Here is a 24,401-nt window from a genome sequence, read left to right on the forward strand (position 1 = left end):
GCTTCTTCATGAGAACAAAGCAGTGACAGGAGCACACATTCTGGGGCTATAACTGCTCATCAGGCTCCTGCCTGCCCAGGAGAAGCTGCTGGCCTGAAATCACTAAGTGGAAGTGGTAACTCTAATCTTTTATAGATGAGCAGACGGTGAGGTAAGAACTCTAACTAGAAGTCAGCACTAGGGTGAGAAACAGTGGGCTGGGTAGTTTTATGCCATCTGAAGAGGGAACCTCAATTAAGACAATGCCTCAGTAAGATCTGGCTGTAGGGAATTTTCTTAATTAGTAATTGATGGGGAGGGACCAGTCCCTCGAGGGTGGTGCTATCCCTGGGTTTGTGCTCCTGGGTTCCACAAAAGAAAGCAAGCTGAACAAACCATCATCATCAGCATCATCTGCATCAGCTCCTACCTCCAGAGTCCTTCCCTTCTTGAGTTCCAGTCCTCACTGACTTTGATGATAAACTGTTATAGGTGGCTACGAATGAAATAAACCCTTTGGTCATGGTGTTTCATCACAGCAATAGCAACTCTAAGACAAATAGGATGCTATTATACTTTCCAGCCCACTTGTCTCCTCTAGACCTTTCTCTCTGGCATCAGTTAACAAACTCAACCAATAATTTACAATACTTTATAGAGAAGCAGGCTACCGTCGTCGCAGGGGTCTATTTTACAGCTGTCTTCAAAAAGAGGTGATATTCCTTGGAGAGTGGTAAAACTCAAAATACAATAAATGGCTGAGATTAAGAGTACACATTAAGTACCACAAGTAAAAAAAAAAAATCCATAGTGGGATCAAATTCTAGACATTTCCACAAATGTACTTCATGTATTTGAGAAACTATTAAGGATCAAGGAAGATTAAATATTTGAGAGTCAGTAATTCCTCCTGTAAAACAAGAACATTTTACAGCCATTGTTCAAGTCATAAAATACAAGCACAATAGAAGCTTCAACTCTTACATCTGACACAGTTACAATCTTAGATAAGACTGCAGAGACATCTGCCCCTTGCTTATTTACAGTTCCCATTATTTTAACAAGCAATTCTCTTTCACTTTCCTCAACCTCACTTCAGCTGTTTCTCAGCCTGTATCGTGGCTTTTTCATTGTTGAAATATTCATACTCATGCCCCCCAAACTCGTGTGTGTGTACTCGCGCGCACTTCTGTGTAAGTCTATAAATCTGGAAGTTGGAATGATTATAACCTTTGCAGTGGGTCACAATCCAGATGCTCTTCCCATCGTTGTATTTTGTGTGGAGGAAAACTGATGCTGAAGAGCACTGGCTCAGAAAAGCACAGCACTTCCCTAGGAAAAGTGAACCAAGGACAGGATTTCCTTTTGAAGTCTGAATGAATTAACCTATCTTACAGAAGAATGTTCAGTAAAATATGACTGTGCTCATCACAGAGCTGAAAATGGGAACAGAAGGAAAAGAGGGGGCAGAATGGTTGAAAAGTCAAAGATCGGGACAGTCCAAGCTCCCATGGAAATCAGGTCAAACCCAGGCAGTTTTGTTTTTTTTTTTGTTTTGTTTTGTTTTTTTTTTTGAGAAAGGACACCAGTAAGGGAAGAAAAGACCAACGCTTTAACTATAATAGTAAAGCCTGATACAGTACACTTGAGTGGTTTCTACCACCAGGGAGCCTCAAAATGGCCCCCCATCACTAGTGATGAAGGGCAGTTAAGCAGGGACAGATGATCATTGAGTGTTTACAACCACTGCAAAGTTTCATGATCTGGAAACTTGGTCCTCAGCCTGGTTGTGTTGAGAGGTGATGGAAGTTTTAAGGCGGGTGACGATGACTTAAGTGTGTGTTTAATTCTCAAAGGACTGCACCAGCTCCTGAGAGAGCAAATATATTAACTAGTCCTTGAATCCCTTTGGGTTCCTGCCTTGCCTTGGTATGTTTTCTATACAGACTCCACCCACTGTGGAACATCCACCATGAGACCTTCAACAAGGCCAGACAGATGGGGCTACAAAGTCTTGGATGTTTGTCCCTCCAATCGTCAGGCTGAACAAAACTTTCCTTTTCTTTACAATGTCCCCAGCCACATGTTTTTCTGTTACAGAACTAAGGCAACAGGAACATGTGCAAAAGAGGTCACATGCCAAAACAGGAAGTCAGAGCATGTGTAGGATTATTACTACACAGAATACTAACCACTACCATCACTATACTCTTTGGCTAAAACAACACCCTAAATCTGTACTAAGCATGGGTAAAAGTTCTCCATTTTTAAGCTCAATGTCTCAGAATAATTTTCTTCTATATATTAATATTGCCAATTCCTTTCAGTTTCAGAAAACATGTGACCAAAGACTGGATTTCATGGAAAATCCAGACTCAGAGTACCAACCTAAGTACTGAACACTGGCCTGTAATTGTTCTCACCTGTTATCTTAGTTTCTGTCTGAAAAACTCCCCTAACCATCATATCCCTATTAACTATCTGTTGTCTTGCCATCTTTTGATTATTAAAAAAAAAACTGCTGAAGATTTGGCTGAAATTATCCCGAATCGTAAGTCTCTTAAAATATAAACAACAAAAAAAACTCCACTCTTTTTAATGTAGTGTGACCAGTTAATAAATTCAGTAGCCTTAAACTTTATCAAGAACCACGGACGCAATTATAGTCTTATTTAAACCAACCAATCAAATGTCCTTAAGACCTCATATATAAGTATTAAGTAATTCTAACTGAGAAGACAATGATTTTAAAGCATGTCTTGTTTCCCAGCATCACAAAACTCTGCCAAAGCAGGGGGTTCATTATGAGTGAATCACAAACTGGTCCTCTCTCCACAATGTCCTTCCAGCCTGCTCAGACTTCAAGAGAATGTAGAGCTCACATCAACAAAGGCAGCTCTGGACAGCTAACAGTCATTTTAAATGCCATGCACTGTTCATCATGCATTTCCACCACCACCCCAAGATAGAGATTTTAACATGCTGTCCACAATCAAGACACAACCTGAATCAAAAGCAACAAAATATGGACAATTTACATTTCTAACAAGTAGAAAGAAGACAAGAGGGTAGCTACAGCAGAACTGCACAGAGAAATTCCAAGCTTATACTTTCTCAATGTTAAATGTTAACTAGTTGTCTGGTGGCCAGTAGCTGACAGCTTCTGCGCAAGTTTATCCATAGTGTGTATTAAATGATTTCATGGACTACTCACCTACAGGAACTTGAGGTCTTGAGAAAGCAACACAATGAGGCAAACATTCTTCTAATGTTTGTAGTATGAATCCTCCACAGCTCATCATAAAAATATAGCTGTTTTTATCAAAATGAGACCAACACAGGAAATCTCTACAGTATATTCTTAGAAGGTTTACCACCCTCTATCAGAGATCCCAACTTCACTTCCTAACAAGGCTGTACTTAAGTCTGACAAAACCTGTTAGCTTCTCTCCCATGGGGCCTGAACTCTGGAAGCCACTACTGGTTAGTAATGTGTTAATTGTCTTCCTAGGGACATTGCTCTTCTGGGACTGCACCCTGCACTGCTGGCTGGTGGTTCCTTGTTTGTATACAGTTTTGCCTCTTGGGTTCCCAAATTCAAACAGAAGAATACAATATAGCATTATGATAACCATAAGGACATGTGACCCTTAGGGATGAATGGGATTAGCATCTCAGTCTCCCTACTCTCTCTTATAAGGGAAATGCACTTGGAGTAACAACTTGTTTTGTACAGCGATTATGTCAAAGATAACTTTACATTTGTAAAAAGTAAAAAGCATCAGAATAACATGACATATTAAGACTATAGGACATTCACATTTCAATACATACTGGTAGTTTTACTCTTTATTTTCTGGTCCTCACTTATCACAGAAAGGAGATAGCCTAAAACATTTGTTATGTGGCATTCTCATGTAAGTCTGTATCCTTATAAGAAATCATTAGCTGTTCAGAATATGTTTCCAAAGGGGGAACTAAGAAAATCTTTTCAAAAAAGATTTATGACATGACTGTAAGTTATCAGAGAATGTAACCAGAAGGTTGCCCAGGCTCAGGCAGAGTTGTGGACCAGGGTGTATAACAATCAGACCTGTGACACATGTGTTTCTCTCATGGCCATGGTCTATGCTCAAGCCTCTCCACCGTAAGAGATTTGACCTCTAAGAATGTCAAATTTAACCACTTCTCTTGATAGCCACCAACACTCTAAATTTAGCCATAATTATCTTATGTGCATTGGTGTTCTGCCTGCCTGTAAGTCTATGTGAGGGTATCAGATCCTTTGAAACTGAAGGCACAGATAGTTGTGAGCTGCCATGTGGGCGCTAGGAATTGAATCCAAATCCTCTGAAGAGCAACCAGTGCTCTTAACTGCTGAGCCATCTCTCCAGCCCAACACATTTACATTTTAAACATACATTATATACTATGACAGTCAACTCCCTAGCCAACATGGCTTAGTATTTATTTAATTCAATCACTGTAATTTCAAGAAAGTCACTAAGTACCAATCTGAACTGCTTAATAACATATTACTTAATTTTTGCCTCCCTAACTATTATAAAAGTCTTCTCTCCCCCCCCTCCCTGACTCTCTCTTAAATCCAATGCCCAGCATCATGCAGAAATAAGCCCCTAACTACTGGCTGCCTGGGTTCTCTAGACATTGACACGAGGAACAACTGAAAAGCAAGCCAGCAGCAGATTTGAGGGGCATCTGTCTGGGCTTTCCAGGCACTACTTCTCAGAACTGGGTTCCATTTAGTTCTCTACTATACTCATTAACAGAAGAAAAAAAATCCCATGTTGAGTTTTAGCAAGTAAGTGATAAGCTACAGAAGATCTGAAACACTCTCCTATTCTTAAAAGAATCGTTGGGGGGGGGGGCGCAAAATAAGAATATAATTCCTTTATACAAGGTTACAAAGTAAATTACCTTATTTAAGTAATTATTTCAAACAGCCTAGATTTCTCACTGTGTTGGAGAAATAAACAATATTCAGTTTGATCATATGACTAACTGAATTTATTACAGGTAAGAATTTTTGAAAGAATAATATTAAGACAAAACCTCCAGCTCTAAGTACACAAACAACAGAAACTGTAGAATTATTTTGGAATTTTTATACATGTTAGACTGTTCTTATGCTAACTCAAGGTTGCCCCCCCAAAAAAAAGCCTCTGAGAGGGGGGTAAGAGAGATGGCTCAGCAGTTAAGAGCACTGACTGTTCTTCCAGAGGTCCTGAGTTCAATTTCCAGCACTCACATGGTGGTTCACAGCCATCTATAATAGGCTCTGATGCCCTCTCCTGGTGAATATGCAGAGCACTCATACATAAAATATGAAATTTAAAAAACTTTAAAAAATGCCCATTTGTATGTAAGACATTGTCTTTACATCATAAAAATGGCTCATTATTTTAGATATTCATGTTTGAGCATACAGGGGTGAAATGACATCATACCAGAAAACTGGCTTAAAATAATTCCAAGAATAAGCAATGTAAGGAAACGCAATGACACCAAGTTATTTGTCCAGTATACTCCTTATACTTCCAAATATGCTGGAAAGCTTTTTCTAGCAACATTTTGAGAAAATCCTCAGTAAATTTAAGTCAGCTCTTTCAGTAAATCTGAAAAACCAAAATTCAACTGTAGTTAAAAATGAACTCAGAAACCATTTAAATTTTATGTATAAAATTCAAAGCTTAAAATTAGTTTCTATTAAAGACTGCAGAGTTACAGAGGCCCAACTAGCCCCAATGCTAAGTAAAACTGGATACAACCTCCATGGAAAATTAAATTTCCAATCTGTAATAATGGCAAGCTACAAGTGCACAAAGCTGTGGCTCAGAGACACCAGTTCTAACCAGTTCTAGGTTGGTATCCCAGGGTGGCAGTTTCCCACATTGTACTGTGTAGAGGTTCATCTTGAGAGCCTAGTCTCCTGGACCCCATCCCCAGAGATTCTGACTGAAGTGGGGGGGGGGAATAAATCTGCATTCCTAAAATGTTCAAGATACTTTGAGAAATACTGTCCTAAAGAAGTATGTGTATTTATCCTCCCATCTTTGGGGCCACAAAATCCCACAGCCGGGAATTGAGTGCACCCAGGTCAGTGGGAGGTCCCCTGCTTCAATAGCCTGCCAGCAGCAAGGTAGGCCCTTTGTCACTGAGCTGCTTGGCCAGCAAGGAGACCTGACTGTCTACCAGAAGATCCATCATTCATTGGGGTGAGTGAATTGAATTCATTGGGGTGAATTGAACTTCTAAAAGAAGACCCAAAGGGGATTATTCAGAGGAAGAAATGGGCAGGCGCCAATGCAAGAATTCCTCCAACAATTTGAAAAACAACATGAAAGCACCAGAACCTTTTAACAGGAGGACTTGAACACACTAATCAAGAAGAAGTAGAAAAAACTGACTTTATGAAAGTGATAGAGTCCCTTAAACAGGAGGTGAAAAACTCCCTTAAGGAAATGGACGAGAAGAATAACAAAAAGTTTGAAGAATTGAGTAAATCCGTAAATGATATCCTAGGAAACCAAGAAAAAAACAATCAAACAGATAATGGAAACAGTGCAAGACTTGAAAACTGAAATGGAAGCAAGGAAGAAAACACAACCCGAGGGCCAGCTGGATATGGAAAATCTATGTAAACGAACAGAGACTACAGAAACAAGCATAACCAACAGAATACAAGAGATAGAAGAAAGAATCTCGGATTCTGAAGATACCATAGAGAAAATAAACGCACTGATCAAAGAAAACAGCAAATCCAACAAATTCTCAACACAAAACATTCAGGAAATCTGGGACACAATAAAAAGACCAAACCTAAGAATAATAGGCGTAGAAGAAGGAGAAGAATTACAGCTCAATGGTCCAGAAAATATATTTAATAAAACTATAGAAGAAAACTTCCCAAACCTAAAGAAAGATATTCCTATTAAGGTTCAAGAAGCTTATAGAACACCAGATAGACTGGATCAAAAAAAAATCATCCCCTCGCCATATTATAATCAAAACACAAAACATACAGAATAAAGAAAGAATATTAAGAGCTGCAAAGGAAAAAGGTCAAGTAACATATAAAGGTAAACCTATCAGACTAACACCTGACTTCTCTATGGAAACCATGAAAGCCAGAAGGTCCTGGATAGATGTTTTGCAGAAACTAAGAGACCATGGATGCAAGCCCAGATTACTATACCCAGCCAAGCTTTCATTCACTATAAATGGAGAAAACAAAATATTCCAAGATAAAAACAAATTTAAACAATACGTAGCCGGAACCGCGCGGGCGGGCCGGGCCTCTGAGTCGGGTCGAGCCCATAGGCGGCGGCGCGGAGCCGGCAGTCTGCGGTTCGCGGCACCATGTCCCCAGACAGTGGAGTGAAGAGCGAGTACAAGAATCGTTACCGGGAGCTGGGCTGGGACGAGTATGCGCCGTGCTACCGCGAGCTGCTGCGCTACCGCCTGGGCCGGCTGCTGGAGCAGGCGCACGCGCCCTGGCTCTGGGACGCCTGGGGCCCGGACAGCCCCTCAGACAGCTCGGCTTCACCCAGTCCGGCGCCCAGGGGTCCTTTAGGAGAGCCCTTGGCGCCTTCCGTGCGGGAGGAGGAGCAGAGGGTGGGGGAGCGCGGAGCGGAGCTTCGGGGCGCGGAGGTTGGGGACGCGGAGGAGCAAGACACAGTGCTACCAGCACCACCAAAAAAGGACATAGAAGGAAAACCCGAACAACAGACTGGGACGAGAGAGAGACTGACAGGGTGCTCACTGGCCCCGACCCTCGACAGCAGTCTAGTGCCTTATTTGCCAGAGGAAGTAAGAAAGCAACCAGAAGCTCCCAAAGATCAGCAAGCAAAATAAAAGAGAACAAGCACCCATTTGCTCTGTATGGCTGGGGAGAGAAACAGATGGACACGGGGAGCCAGAAGACGCACAATGTCTGTGCATCAGCCCCTGTGCATGAGATTCACGAATCAGCACTTCGAGCCAAGAACAGAAGACAGGTGGAAAAAAGGAAAGTGGCTGCCCAGAGGCAGCGGGCTCACTCCGTGGATGTGGAGAAGAACCGAACGGTGAAGCCAACTTCCGCAGAGAACCCGTGGCTGACAAGAGTACATGCGGTGCTATTCAGCCAGGGCCTAGATGCTGGCACGTCCTCTTTCAAGTGTTTATGAGAGAAAAGGAAAACCAAAACTGTCCAATGAGACCACGCACAGGTGGAAGAAATCAACTGGTCCTGCAGGTTCCTCTTAGGAATTTTCAAGAGATGGTTTTGCTTTCGTGATGGTTGGTCACCCGCCTTAGTAGTTAGGGAAGACCATCGAAGCCATAGATGTTGGCTTGTTTATGAAGACAAGTCCCCAAGTCTTGATATTCTTGTAAGAGTTTTAAGGATTTTAAACCTTTGGAGATACCCACACCGAATGCCTTTAACTGGCTCTAGGCGCTCCCCACCCACACCCTCTCCTCTCGCATGGTCCGAGCTGTCCTCTTTGATCAGCACCACATTCCACAGCTGGCAGGGGCATCCCATCCCACAGTGCAGGGCTCACAGGCACGACGAAGACTGTGCAGTTGGCCCCAGGGAGCAACAAGGAAAGCAAGGGCACAAGCATGAGACGATGCTGTTCCCGATGAACTAGGACTTCGGCAGCTGACACTGGGCATTCCATTTCTCCTCACCTCCATGTAGACTATGATATTTAAGAATTTTTCTGGCCAGAGCAATGGTCACCTTTTCTTCTTAAATTGTCACTTAGACATTTATTTAACTTATAATTTAGTAGTTCTGGGACATTCCAGTGAGTGACGTGCCGTGCAGTCCGTGTTTAATGGTGACATTTCTTTTGAGTCAGCGTCATATTCTTTTAACTGCAGCATTCCCCGGTAGAGATCACAGGGTATAGTCAGCCGCTCGTTAAGTCTGAACTGCCAAGCCCCTCTCCGGAGAGAGAAGACGATGATATGGAAAACTTGAAATTTGAAATGACCTTTAATGAACTGAGTTTGCTTGGCCTGTGGGGATGGGACCAGCAGGCACCATGAGTGTGCCATCAGCTCCATTCTGCTTTTCCTTCCGTAGAGCGTGATGAAGGCTTCATGATGCACGGTGCTGATAGTGTAGGCTGAAAATGTGACTCCTTGGTGTCCGGCCTGGAGATCGGTGCTGCTGAACTATGGAGAATGGGCATGTGCCAGCCTGGCTGGAAATGTCCTTCCTCTAGTAGGAGACAACTGTCAGGGTTAAAAAACCTAGGTTTCCATGAGATGGGTGCCTTTCTCCATCCTGCTGGAGGGACGCTCAGAAGATGATCTCCATGTTCTTCCTGAGAGACAGGGAGATCTTTTGCCTGCACCCACTCAGCAGCTGAGTTTGTTGGGTAAAACTGAGCGTGTGGCTGAGCCTTTCCATGTATTTTTCCTTTGGGTTTTTGAGTATGATAATTTCTAGAACACAAACTGATTTCATTCCATATAAAATCATCACACGATGTCATCTTAAAACTGTATGAAGCTTTGAAGATGCATACTGAAGAATCAAGAGTGTTTAAAAAAAAACTTTAAAAATATTTGCCTATTTTGTATAGACCCTTGTGTACAGAGCCCTCCCAGTGAGGTGTGTATTTAATTAAAGAGTAAGTTCAAAAAAAAAAATCCAAAAACCAATACGTAGCCACAAATCCAGCCTTACAGAAAGTAAAAGAAGGAAATTCACAAACAAAGGAGTCCAGCATTGCCCAAAATAACTCAGACATCTAGCGACCCTTCACCAGCACATCTCAAAGAAAGGAAACACACAATCTCTACTACCAAATAAAAAATGACAACCGGAGTTAACATCCACTGGTCATTAATATCACTTAATATCAATGGACTCAATTCACCTATAAAAAGGCACAGGCTAAGAGATTGGATACAAAAACAGGATCCAGCATTCTGCTGTTTACAAGAAACGCACCTCAACCACAAAGACAGACATCTACTCAGATTAAAGGGTTGGGAAAAGGTTTATCAAGCAAATGGACCTAAGAAACAAGCGGGTGTGGCCATACTAATTTCTAACAAAGTTCACTTCAAACTAAAATCAATCAGAAGAGATGGAAAGGGACACTTTATACTCATTACAGGAAAAATCCATCAGAATGAAGTCTCAATCCTGAATATCTATGCCCCTAATACAAAAGCACCCACTTATGTAAAAGAAACATTACTAGAACTCAAGGCAGCAATCAAACCAAACACACTGATAGTGGGAGACTTCAACACTCCTCTCTCACAAACGGACAGGTCAATCCGACAGAAACCTAACAGAGAATTAAGAGACTTAATAGAGGTAATGAACCAAATGGACTTAACAGACATCTATAGAACATTCCACCCAAACAGGAAAGAATATACCTTCGTCTCTGCGGCTCATGGAACCTTTTCAAAAATTGACCACATACTCGGTAACAAAGCAAACTTCCACAGTTACAAAAACATATTAGTAACCACCTGCATCTTATCGGATCACCATGGATTAAAATTAGAATTCAACAACAATGCTACCCCCAGAAAGCCTACAAACTCATGGAAACTGAACAGTCAACTACTGAACCACACCTGGGTCAAGGAAGAAATAAAGAAAGAAATTAAAGTCTTCCTTGAATTTAATGAAAATAAAGACAACATACTCAAACCTATGGGACACAATGAAAGCAGTGCTAAGAGGAAAATTCATAGCACTAAGTGCCCACTTTAAAAAAAAAATGGAGAAAGCACACATTGGAGACTTAACAGCACACCTGAAAGCTCTAGAAAAGAAAGAAGCAGACTCACCTAGGAGGAGTAGAAGACTGGAAATTATCAAACTGAAGGCTGAAATCAACAAAATAGAAACACAGAAAACAATCCAAAGAATCAATGAAACAAAAAGCTGGTTCTTGGAGAAAATCAACAAGATTGACAAACCCCTAGCCAAACTAATCAAACGGCAGAGAGAGAACACACAAATTAATAAGATTAGAAATGAAAAGGAGGACATAACCACAGACACAGAGGAAATTCAGAGAATCATTAGATCTTACTACAAAAGCCTGTATGCCACAAAATTGGAAAATGTAAAAGAAATGGACACTTTTTTAGATAAGTACCATATACCAAAGTTAAACCAGGAACAGGTGAACAATCTAAATAGTCCTGTTAGTCACGAAGAATTAGAAACTGTTATCAGAAACCTCCCTACCAAAAAAAAGCCCAGGACCAGATGGTTTCAATGCAGAATTTTACCAGAACTTCCAAGAAGACCTAATACCTATACTCCTTAAGGTATTTCATAATATAGAAACAGAACAGTCATTGCCAAATTCCTTTTATGAAGCTACAATTACCCTGATACCTAAACCACACAAAGAGTCAACCAAGAAAGAGAATTACAGGCCAATCTCACTCATGAACATCGATGCAAAAATTCTCAATAAAATACTGGCAAACAGAATCCAAGAACACAGTAGAAAAATTATCCACTATGATCAAATAGGCTTCATCCCAGAGATGCAGGGCTGGTTCAACATACGAAAATCTATCAATGTAATCCATCATATAAATAAACTGAAGGATAAAAACCATATGATCATCTCATTAGATGCAGAAAAAGCATTTGACAAAATTCAACACCCCTTTATGATAAAGGTCTTGGAGAGATTAGGGATACAAGGGTCATTCCTAAATATAATAAAGGCTATTTACAGCAAGCCGACAGCTAACATCAAATTAAATGGAGAGAAACTCAAGGCCATCCCACTAAATTCAGGAACACGACAAGGCTGTCCACTCTCTCCTTATCTCTTCAATATAGTGCTTCAAGTTCTAGCAATATCAATAAGACAACACAAGGGGATCAAGGGGATTCGAATTGGAAAGAAAGAAGTTAAACTTTCGTTATTTGCAGATGATATGATAGTGTACATAAGCGACCTGAAAAACTCCACCAAAGAACTCCTACAGCTGATAAACTCCTTTAGTATCGTGGCGGGATACAAGATCAACTCCAAAAAATCAGTTGCCCTCCTATATACAAAGGATAAGGAAGCAGAGAAAGAAATCAGAGAAGTGTCACCTTTCAAGATAGCCACAAATAGCATAAAATATCTTGGGGTAACTCTCTAACCAAGGAAGTGAAGGATCTACTTGACAAGAACTTTAAGTCTTTGAAGAAAGAAATTGAAGAGGATACCAGAAAATGGAAGGATCTCCCTTGCTCGTGGATTGGGAGGATCAACATAGTAAAAATGGCAATACTACCAAAGGCAATCTATAGATTTAATGCAATCCCCTTAAAGATCCCATCAAAATTCTTCACAGATCTTGAGAGGACAATAATCAACTTTATATGGAAGAACAAGAAACCCAGGATAGCCAAAACAATCTTATACAATAAAGGAACTTCTGGAGGCATTACCATCCCTGACTTCAAACTCTATTACAGAGCTACAGTATTGAAAACAGCTTGGTATTGGCATAAAAATAGAGAAGTTGACCAATGGAATCGTATAGAAGACCCGGATCTTAACCCACAAACCTATGAACACCTGATTTTCGATAAAGGAGCTAAAAGCACACAATGGAAGAAAGAAAGCATCTTCAACAAATGGTGCTGGCATAACTGGATGTCAACGTGTAGAAGAATGAAAGTAGATCCATATCTATCACCATGCACAAAACTCAAGTCCAAATGGATTAAAGACCTCAATATCAATCTGAACACACTGAACCTGTTAGAGGAGAAAGTGGGAAGTACTCTACAACATTTGGGCACAGGAGACCGCTTCCTACGTATAGCCCCAGCAGCACAGACATTAAGGGCAACATTGAATAAATGGGACCTCCTGAAGCTGAGCAGCTTCTGTAAAGCAAAGGACACTGTCACTAAGACAAAAAGGCAGCCTACTAACTGGGAAAAGATCTTCACCAACCCCGCAACAGACAAAGGTCTGATCTCCAAAATAAGGAACTCAAGAGACTAGACTTTAAAATGCTAATTAACCCAATTAAAAAATGGGGCACTGAACTGAACAGAGAATTCTCAACAGAAGAAGTTCAAATGGCCAAAAGACACTTAAGGGCATGCTCAACCTCCTTAGCAATCAGGGAAATGCAAATCAAAACAACGTTGAGATACCATCTTACACCTGTCAGATTGGCTAAAATCAAAACACCAATGATAGCCTACGCTGGAGAGGATGTGGAGTAAGGGGTACACTCATCCATTGCTGGTGGGAATGCAAACTTGTGCAACCGCTTTGGAAAGCAGTGTGGCGGTTTCTCAGGAAATTTGGGATCAACTTACCCCAGGACCCAGCAATCCCACTGTTGGGAATTTACCCAAGAGATGCCCAATCATATTACAAAAGCATTTGTTCAACTATGTTTACAGGAGCATTATTTGTAATAGCCAGAACCTGGAAACAACCTAGATGCCCTTCAGTGGAAGAATGGATGAAGAAAGTGTGGAATATATACATATTAGAGTACTACTTGGCGGTAAAAAACAATGACATCTTGAATTTTGCATGCAAATGGATGGAAATAGAAAACACCATCCTGAGTGAGGTAACCCAGGCCCAAAAAGATGAACATGGGATGTACTCACTCATAACTGGTTTCTAGCCATAAAGAAAGGACATCGAGCCTATAATTTGTAAAAAAAAATCCTAGAGAAGCTAAATAAGAAGGTGAATCCAAAGAAAAACATATAGTTATCCTCCTGGATATTAGAAGTAGACAAGATTGCCAGACAAAAAAAATGGGAACTTGGGGGTGGGGTGGGATGGGGGGATGGGCGGATGGGGAGAGAAAAGTGTGAAGTGGAGGATGGGAAGAGCTTGGGGGAATAGGATGGCTGGGATATAGGAAGGGTGGATATGGGAACAAGGAATTATATATCTTAATTAAGGGAGCCATTCTAGGGTTGGCAGAGACTTGACTCTAGAGGGGTTCCCAGGTGTCCAGGAAGATGCCCCCAGCTAGTTCCTTGGGCAGCTGAGGAGAGGGAGCCAGAAATGTCCAGATCCTATTGCCATACTCATGAATATCTTGCATATCACCATAGAACCTTCACCTGGCGTTGGATGGAGAAAATGACAGAGCCCCACATAGGAGCACCAGACTGAGCTCCCAAGGTCCTGATGAGGAGCAAAAGGAGGGAGATCATGAGCAAGGAAGTCAGGACCGTGAGGAGTGCGTTTACTCATTGAGACGGTGAGACAGATCTAACAGGAGACCACCAAGTCCAGTTGGAATGGGACTGATGGAACAGGGGACCAAACCGGACTCTCTGAATGTGGCTGACGGTGGAGGAGGACTGAGAAACCAAGGACAACGGCGATGAGCTTGAACTCTACAGCATGGACGGGCTCACTGTGAGCCTTGTCAGTTTGGTTGCTCACCTTCCTGGACTTAGGGGGAGCTGGAAGGACCTTGGACTTAACATAGTGAAGGGAACCCTGATGGCTCTTTGGCTTGGAGAGGGAGGGAGTGGGGGTATGGGTGGAAGGGAGGGGAGGGAAGGGGGAGGAGGAGGGGAGGAGATGGAAATTTTTTTTATAAAAAAAGGAATTAAAAAAAGAAGTATGTATATGCATGTACCACAATACATGCTAACTAAGAATAACCCAGGAATATTTTTCTTACCATCAAAATGGAAACAAATGTTCAGTTACTAAATGATTAAATAAAATCTGGTATTTTTATCATCCCAGAACACTGTAAGATGTATTCTAATGACCAGAAGTGGTGTCTAAGAAAACAATCAATCAGACAACAACAAAAACCCATGGTGGGAAGAAGCTTGGAATGGGAACGGCCTCCAGACAGCCAGGCTGGGCTTAACTGGGCAACATTTGCTTTCTTAGTACTCACTAATGTTTTTCATAAAAGAGAACACTACAGACTCTATAACAGCTATATTCAATATAAATGTGAGTCTTATGAACAAGTCTTGTAAATATAATACTGGAGGGAAAGAAGCAAAATCCAAAACAGGAGTATAATTGCATTTACACCAGGCTGGCAGGTATTATTTAGAAATGCACAAATAATGAAACACAAAGCAAAGAAATGATGATCATGAGCAAGGCTTACAATTACTCTAAAAACATGAGCTTTGTATCAGACAGCACAGGTGACCATGTCTAGGCACAGACACTCCGTCCGTATGCACTGGTGGCTGGGTATCTGGCATATAACTGTATTCTTCTACTAACTTTGCTTAAGTATATTCACCAAAATTAGACATTCGGTTTGCTGATAGAATTCTATCAAATTTCTTTCCCAAAGTTCACTATTTCGAGTTTAGTACTCTAATCCATCCCGGTGCTCTGAATTTCTTTCCAATTATATGTCATAATAATGAATTTAAAGAATAAAGGATCTGACCTGGTTGTAAATATAAATCTGAGGTAACTGCATAACAAGCTTCACACTACGGTGTAAGTCCTAAACATGTATGTGCACCTTTAAAAACACACAACAGCGTCTGATTATCTTGACATCTGAATGAGTTATATGCAACCTAGAATTTAATAGAGAATTTACCAGAGTCAATGACTTTTTAAAAGTATCAGCCACTAGGAGAGGTGGCACACGCCTTTAATTCCACCACTCAAGAGGCAGAGGCAGGAGGATTTCTGAGTTCGAGGCCGCATAGTCTACAGAGCCAGTTCTAGGACAGTCAGGGCTACACAGAGAAACCCTGTCTAAAAAACAAAAATAAAACAAAACAAATAAAACAAAACAAAAGGATTGTTAGCAGACTTAGACTGAGTCTAAAGCTCAAAAACCACTGACTTTATTGTGCTTTATGTCACCCATTTAACAGAAACCTAGACTGCAGGAAAAATAGTGAGGATGCCAGCACAACCCTTCCCTCCCTGACTTCCCTCCCTGACTGACCGCCCCCCCAAACAAAAACACAAGAAAGAAAAGTAGGAGGTAATGCAAGCTCCAAGAAAAACATACTATGGCACACAAACAATGGATGCCATTTGACAAAGCATGCAAGGACAGGTACCTTAAAACAAGTTTGCTCGGCCTACACACAAACAAGGCAACAATGAAACCTGCAAAACCACAGAGACCAGCTGGAGTCTACAAAGTTTTCACCAAGTTATGTGAGGGTAAAAAAATCCTCACTAGGTCAAAAACTTTGTACGTCTTTTTAAATACTTACCATTACACTACTGGTTCCAGAAGGACTAGGGGTAGCAGAGTAGAAAAAAAAAGAGGGAAAACCCAATCAATACTAATGATAAAAAATGGCAGCTCAGTATCATCAAATTTAGGCACCCAAAATAACACGCAAATAAACAGCCGAGGAGGCAGGCGGCCCATTTTCTGCACGAGAAGCAGCAGTGCCCCTCTTTGCTTCAGTCCTAACTTTACTTATTTGGAAACAGAGCTTACTCTGTTCTCCCAGATAGCAGAGTTGAGAAGGGAGAAAGGAAGGCCGGTTGGTCGTCCTAACTTGTTATGAACCACCACAATAATCGAAGAAACAAAGCAACATCTTGTTGCCTCACTTCTATCTCCGGTATTCCAGCAAAGCCAACACTATCCACAATGGATCCACACAGCTGAAAGGGCTGTTCAACATCTCACTGAGCAAAATAAACAGCTTTATTATTTACTGTTGTGGCTGATAACCAACCACTGTCCCGAAACCAAAAGTGAAAGGTCACAATTCTGAATCCACTCATCTATCTGCAGCTCTTGCCACAGAGGCCTGCTCTAGGAGTTTTACTTCGAGCTGTGTCTCTAACTCACTGCCACCTTTCTTTCACACATGGTATTCAAGGCCAATGTTGATAGAGAATTATAAATATGATAATAAGGATGTTAGCTTTCCATCTGAAAAAAATTGCACTGAGTAAAACTTTTTTTGCTAAATGCTACTCCATTTCGTTTAACACTATTATTACTATTATTATTATTATTATATTATCATTATTGAGATGACAGAGGCTTACAAAGTTCATATAATTTAGAGCACACATATAATATGCCCTTTTTTTTTTTTTAAAAAAAGTATATACCTTCTTGCTACAATGAATTCTAATGATTTATAAAAAAGATAAACTGTGGGTGGTTATTTGTTGCAAAAAAAAAATCAAAGGTCCCTTTAAATAACAAATGTTTTAAAGACTATGGAACTGTAGCTAGGGTAGCAGATTTAGCTAACACGTTATGAGTTCAATTCCCAGCACTGCCATAAAAAAAGGTATTATACAATTGGGTATTGTAGTAGTGCACACTTGTAATTACAGCATTTGGGAGATGGTGGCAGGAACATTTCAATTTCAAGGCGAGCCTAGGCACGGAATGAGACACTGTGTCAAAAGACTAAGGGCTAGAGATACATAGAGCTCAGTGGGTAAGCACTTGCCAATCATGCTCAAAGCTCTAGATTCCATTCACAGTTCAAAAGATTAGAAGAACAAATTAGCAAAAATTAAACAAGGTGTATTCCCTCTAAAGTATCTTTTGAAATATTTGAGAAAAATTAAAAGTTTCATATTATCATGGAATTGCTTGAGCACATTTGCTGGAATGGTAGATAATGGTATCTAAAAAGCAAGATGTTATACACCAAGCAATATTCTGGTGGATACTGAGCAGCTGCTCTAATGCATTTGATTAAGAGCTGCCTGACAGTCGCTGTCCAGCCTCAAGGAGACAATAGCACATTCTTACCCAGTGTCCCCACCACACAGACGCAGTGACAGTACCCCAGGAACAGACACAGACTGAGCACCCTACTCCAAAGTCCAAAGTGTGTCAGGTGCAGTAGTATATGCCTGCAATCTGGCACTCAGGAAGCAGAGGCGGGGGAGGGGGATTAGGAGTTCAAGGCTAGTCTCTGTTATTCACAACTGGATTATAAGAGTTTGCCTTATAAAACAAAACCAAAGCCACCCCAAATCCCAAACTTTTAACGTAAAAAAAAAAAAATTCCACCTTGAACTCTTGACAGGTCATAGTCAAAAAGTAATAAGCTAAAATGGCTGTACAAAATTCCATTCAGAATATGTATTTATGGGTGTATTTGTTTGAAACCCAAAGGGAGAGCTGAGGCAGTGTGCACACCAGTAATCCCAGCACTTGGGTAGGTGGAAGCTGAAGGATCAAAGACTGAAAGCTGGGCTGGTTGCTCAGTGAATAAGGCACTTGCTGCACAAGGCCACACAAGGATGAAGCCAGGAGGCTGGGTCCCCAGTACCCACACCACTGGCTGTACAAGTGTGGTGGCTCACCTGTAACACAGAACTCCGGGGACAGCAACAGTGGATACCTGGCTTTTGATTATTTTCCTCGTCTCCCTATACTTTTTGAGTTTGTAAGAAAGGAAGTCATAATTGTTCTCAATCTATTCAAAAAGACCTCAGCTAAGTTTAATACAAATGTTCTCAATATTACAACACAAAGATTAACAAGGTTGTTATATTAGTGCCTCGGTTTGCATTTTCCTAAACAGAAAGCTAGTAAAATCTACTTGATTTAATAGAGAAAGCTATTCCATAAATATAGTGGAATAGGTACTAGACCTATCTTTCTGGTAGAAACTATTCAATACCCAAAATTTTAAAAAAAAAAAAATCAAGAGCATCAAATGTGCTGGCAAGTGTGTTATACATTCTTGTGCCAGAAAACGAGATGGAAACCCACAGAGACAGAACAGCTGCAGTCTTTCTGCTCTGCACTAGAAAGAAGCCCTCAAAGCGCTTTGCCTTCATTATTACCACAGCTCCAGATTCGATTCCTTTCCATAACCTCCAGCATCACCCAGCAAATTCATGATACTAGTCAGGAAAGGGGTAAACCACGAGAATGTACCTGCAGTTTTTTCAGGCTGGATTCATAAGTTTGCGGTGGTCTAACATTGGCCATCACACTGACATTCCTATACTTGAGCAAGCATCAGAGCCACATGAGGTTCTTGAAAGCAGACTGCGGGATCCTGCCCTACTAGGTTTCCAGCGTGTGGGGACAAAATCTGCATTAACAACCTGGTGATGCTGACACTGCTGGTCTGTGGGACACACTCTACCAGAAACACTGATGCCAAATGCTCCTAGTGCCCCAAGTTTCAGAAAAAAAGACTATTTTATGAAAAGGACATACTACAGATGATTGACAAATGGTGCTAGGACAAATGGGTATAAAAATGCACACAAAGTTTTTAAAAGATTGACCTCTATCCTGCATCTTACAGAAAACTCAATCCCGGGAGTAGTAGAGTCTCAAGATAAAAGGCGGAACTGCCAAGCTTTCATCTTAGTCACTAAGAGCCCCTCTCAGGATGAGGAGACATCTACAGAGCAGGGAAAGACAACTAACATTAAATAAATGACTGTGCCACATTGGAAATGACACGTTTGGAACTTGCTTGGGGGTAGGTGCAGGGTGGTGGTGGTGGTGGTGGAACAGATAATATTCATGAACGTTGAATGTGTGCGATAAGGGTTTTTGTGATACTGTTTTTTTCAACCTTTATGTATATTTATGTATATTTTTCCTTGTAAGAGGAAAAACCAGTATTAAACTCGGAGATATGTGGAACTTGTATAACAAAAAAGGACACAGACTACGTGTGGAAACCTGTGAATCACTAAGTCAAATACCAACAATCTAGCAGAAAAGTAAGCATGACGTGGGCCTTCGAAAAGAAGAAACATGGGATCATGAAAGAAACAACTATAACTGGACAACCAGCCATATTAAGCATCTTCAAACACAGGATTCAAGAAGCTGAGGCAGGAGGATCATAGGTTTAAAGCCAGTCTGGGTCACATAGTGATAGCAAGTTGAAAGAGAGAAACAAAGAGAAGAAAAATAAAAGAACAAATATGGACACATATCTTTCCACCGTTCCTAGTTTAGCTTCAGCTGCCAACCTGCAACAGCCCAGGTTACCTGAGGGAGTTTCAACTAGGGGACTGCCTCAATCAGACGGGCCTGTAAGCACAGGGCACTCTCTTGACTGTGAATTGATGTAGGTAGGCCAAATCCACTGCGAATGGTGCCACCATAGGCAGGGGGCCTGGGCTGTCTAAAAGCAGGCTGCACATGGGCCAAGGAAAGCTAGCCAGGAAGCAGCACTCTTTGATAGTTCTTCAAGCGCCTGTCTTGAGTTCTTGCACTGACTTCAAGGATGGACTGTAACCTGGAAGTAAAATCTAAATAAACCTCCCTTTTCCCAAGTTGCTTTCAGTTAACAGTTTATCACAGCAACAGGAAGTAAATCAGAATGCCACTAACAATTAGAGAATTTGACAAAAGCAAATATATAATGAAAGAAGGGAAGGAATGACTGGGTAACTTACTCCCTGCTGGTAGCACTGCAAATTGATAAATTGATCCCAAAAAGTGAAGGGGCATATTCCAGCTGGGAGGATCTAAAACCTTTTCAGGCTATTAATTAAAAAATACAGGCTTCCTTCTTATGTAGCTTAAGTGCATGGAAGTGATCATTGGCTCTTCTCCCACTTTATAAAGTCATATGTCACACTGATGGAGGAGTGTCTATGTGTTACTTTTATTGATTAATAAAAAAAAAACTGCCTTGGCCCTTTAAGAAAACAAAAAATTAGGTAGGCGGAGTAGACAGAACAAAATTGTGGGAAAAAGAAAACAGAGTTGGGGAGACGCTTCAGTAAGTCGCCTTCCTTCAACAATGAGAACCCTAAGAGAGACTTACATAGATCTAATCTACATGGGAAGTAGAAAAAGACAAGATCTCCTGAGTAAATTGGGAGCATGGGGACCATGGGAGAGGGTTGAAGGGGAGGGGAGAGGTAGTGGGGGGGGGCTGAGAAAAATGTAAAGCTCAATAAAAATCAATTTTAAAAAACCCCACATAAGTAAAAAACAAAACAAAACAAAACAAAAAAACAAACAAAAAATGGAGTTTGCAAAGTCAGGTCCTCATACAACAGTATCTCTTTATTCTCTTCCTTTCCTCCTTTATCCCTCCTAGCCTCACCTGCCAGATGCTTCCTTGGTTGATTATGCATTATGTTCGTAGATTTATAAACTATCTTCAGCATCTTGTTTGCCTCACTTCATTTCCAAGTTCATTTAAAGCATTTTGCTTATTTTATGTCTACATGTGTGTGCTTCTTTGTGTGTGTGTGTACCACTTGCAGTTCTCTCAGAAGTTAGAGAGGCATCAGATCTTGGAATTGGAGTAACAGATGATTGTGAGCCTCACAGTATAGGTGCTGGGCACTGAACCTGTGTCCTCTGCAAGAGCACAAAGAGTCCAGCAGCTGAACAGTATCTTCAGCACTTCAGGTTCATTTTTAATAACTGTATGATATTCCACAGTAAGGAAGTTTGATATATTTCACAATTTTTTATTGGTGGTCAGATTGGCACCCAACGTGGGGCTAAATCCACTTAAAAACCTAAAAAGGCTTTAAATAAAGGAGAGAGAGAGTTTAACACAGCTTTTTACTGTTTGCTAGGACGTGCTGTAGAGAGATTTCCTGTTTCAACAATAACAGCAAAAAAAAAAAAAAAAAAAAAAAAGCTGAGTCATTTTAAAACACGGCTTCCTGGGACTGGATGTTTATATGCCCGCTTGGGATAAAAATAAAAAAAATACTCTGAGACCATGCCAATGGCTCACTGCTCCCTGCCTACACCTGAACAGATGACAAAATCAGGCTTAGGCGAGCGGAAAAACATGGCGGATTTCTGCCGCCATACAGAGATGTTTTCAAACTGCACAGTGCTCTGCGCATCAGATTTGGCTATAACTTGGATAAAAAGAGTTTTTATACCACACACTCAGTCTCAGAGTTAAAATGCTAAATGCGGCTCCTACCTGGCGGCCCCAGAGCTAGTAAAAAATGGTACATCCTCCATTTTAAAATTGAAAAAAGGTAGAGCCAACATCCAAAATAGCCCGGGCAGCTCTACAGCTCAGAGGTACAACCGATTCAAAGTCACAAGCGGCTCCGCCATGTTGGACTGGGTGGGGCAAGCACACAATACCTGTTTTTGACCTAGAAATGTCAAAACTGTGCCCATGTTCCCAAATATTGTTTATAAATGTTCTTTTACATCTAAAGGGGGATATGATATAGATATGAATAATTTACATTGGTATAGATTTTAAGGTCAATTTTGTTATATGTATATGTATTTCTGCTCTTGATTAAGGTATTGTGATTGTGTAGTTCATTTAAAAATGTAATGTATAATTAAAAAATACAGGTTGTTAATGGATAATCATCGATAATAGTCAAGCTTGTAATCATGTTAGATTTTTCTAGCTGTGCATAGATATATTTCAGATAGGCATTCTTCATATCTTTCAAAGACTATAGAATATGACATTTAATGTTTTAATAACTTAGGGTTTTTCATGACAATAAGACACGTTTACTCCTGACAGCACCAATCTACTTCAAGACGAGGATGGGCGTCAAAGAGGCTCCTTATGGAGTTTGATAGCCATTTGGACAAGAAACTGCTCTTGCCTGGACTGTTGCATAAACTGGACACAAAGAACCCGCAGAGAGAGGACTGCTAAACTTGCCTAAAGGTGAGATGGTCTTTCGGGGTTCCTGACTCATCAAAGAGTCTGCGAGACATTCTGCAGGACACAGCAGATAGTGACTAAACTGTCTGAAATTTCCTGCTTCATGAAAATGTCTGCTGGACACTATGGGCCTAAAGGGCAAAGATGGATGCCCAACGGTACAGAGGAACTTTGGGTGACTGTCCAGGCAGCGAGTTGTCTCTGTTATTTCTAGAGTTTAAAAGTTACATATTTCTTGTTTACTTAGGTAGTATTATATCCTTCTGGAGTCTTTGATAGAGTTAAAAAAAAAGTTGTGCATGGTGATTGATATGGATCTATTTTTATTCTTCTACATGTTGATATCCAGTTATGTAGCACCATTTGTTAAATATGCATTTTTCTCATTTGATATTTTTTGCTTCTTTGTCAAAAATCAGGTGTTCGAAAGTGTGTGGATTAATATCTGGGTCTTCGATTTGGTTCCATTGGTCCTCCTGTCTGTTTTTATGCCAATACTGGGCTGTTTTCAGTACTGTAGCTCTGAAGTAGAGTCTGAAGTCAGGGATTGTGATGCCTCCAGAAATTCTTTCATTGTACATGATTTTTTGCTATCCTAGGTGTTTTGCTTTTCCATATGAAGTTGAGTACCATTCTTTCGAGGTCTATAAGGAATTTTGCTGGGCATTGCATTGAATCTGTAGATTGCTTTCAGTAAGATTGCCATTTTTACTATGTTAACTCTACCTACCCAAGAGCATGAAAGATCTTTCCACTTTCTGGTGTCTTCTTCAATTTCTTTCTTCAAAGATTTAAAGTTCTTATCGTACAAGTCTTCCACTTGTTTGGTTAAAGTTACTCTGAGATATTTTATGCTATTTATGGCTACTGTGAAGGGTGATATTTCTCTCATTTTTTTTCTCAGCCCATTTATCATCTGAGGGCTACTGATTTTTTTGAGTTAATTTTGTATCCTGCTACAAATCCTGTTTATGAGTTGTAGAAGTTCCTTGGTAGAATTTTTGGGGTCACTTATGTAAACTATCATATAATTAGCAAATAGTGAAAGTTTGTTTGACTTCTTTTCCGATTTGTATCCCTTGATCTCCCTTTGGTGTCTTATTGCTCTAGCAAGGACCTCAAGAACTATATTGAATACGTATAGAGAGAGTGGACAACCTTGTCTTATTCCTGATTTCAGTGGGATCACTGTGAGTTTCTCTTCATTTAGTTTGATATTGGCTGTTGGCTTGCTGTATATTGCCTTTATTATGTTTAGGTATGTTCCTTGTATCCCTGCTCTCTCCAAGACCTTTATCATGAAGAGATATTGAATTTCGTCAAAAGCTTTTTCAGCATCTAATGAAATGATCATGTGGTTTTTATTTCTCAGCTTGTTTATATGGTGGATAACATTGACAGACTTTCATATGTTGAACCATCCCTGCATCTCTGGAATAAAACCGACTTGATCATGGTGGATGATGGTTCTGATGTGTTCTTAGAGTCTATCTGCCAGTATTTTATTTATTATTTTTGCATCAATGTTCATGAGTAAGATTGGTCTGTAATTTTCATTCTTAGTAATGTCTTTATGTGGTTTGGGTATCAGGGTAATTGTAGCCTCATAAAAAGAGTTTGGCAATGTTCCTTCTGTTTCTATTGTGTAGAACAATTTGAGGAACATGGTATTAGTTCTTCTTTGAAAAATCTTATAGAATTCTGAGCTGAACCATCTGGTCCTGGGCTTTTTTTTGGATGGGAGACTTTTGATGACTGTTTCTATTTCTTCAGCAGTTATAGGTCTGCTTAATTTGCTTATCTGGTCTTGATTTAATTTTGGTAA

General features: G+C 40.5%; 1 protein-coding gene and 1 pseudogene across 1 annotated transcript in view; one reads left to right on the forward strand and one right to left on the reverse strand.

The window, feature by feature from the left end:
* Positions 1 to 24,401, reverse strand: part of Znrf2 (zinc and ring finger 2) — a 92,046-nt gene that overhangs the window by 44,190 nt on the left and 23,455 nt on the right. The window lies entirely within an intron of this gene.
* On the forward strand, positions 7,360 to 8,136 carry LOC119806693 (annotated as a pseudogene).

Source organism: Arvicola amphibius, chromosome 2 (genome assembly GCF_903992535.2).
Source record: "Arvicola amphibius chromosome 2, mArvAmp1.2, whole genome shotgun sequence".
Lineage (NCBI taxonomy): Eukaryota > Metazoa > Chordata > Mammalia > Rodentia > Cricetidae > Arvicola > Arvicola amphibius.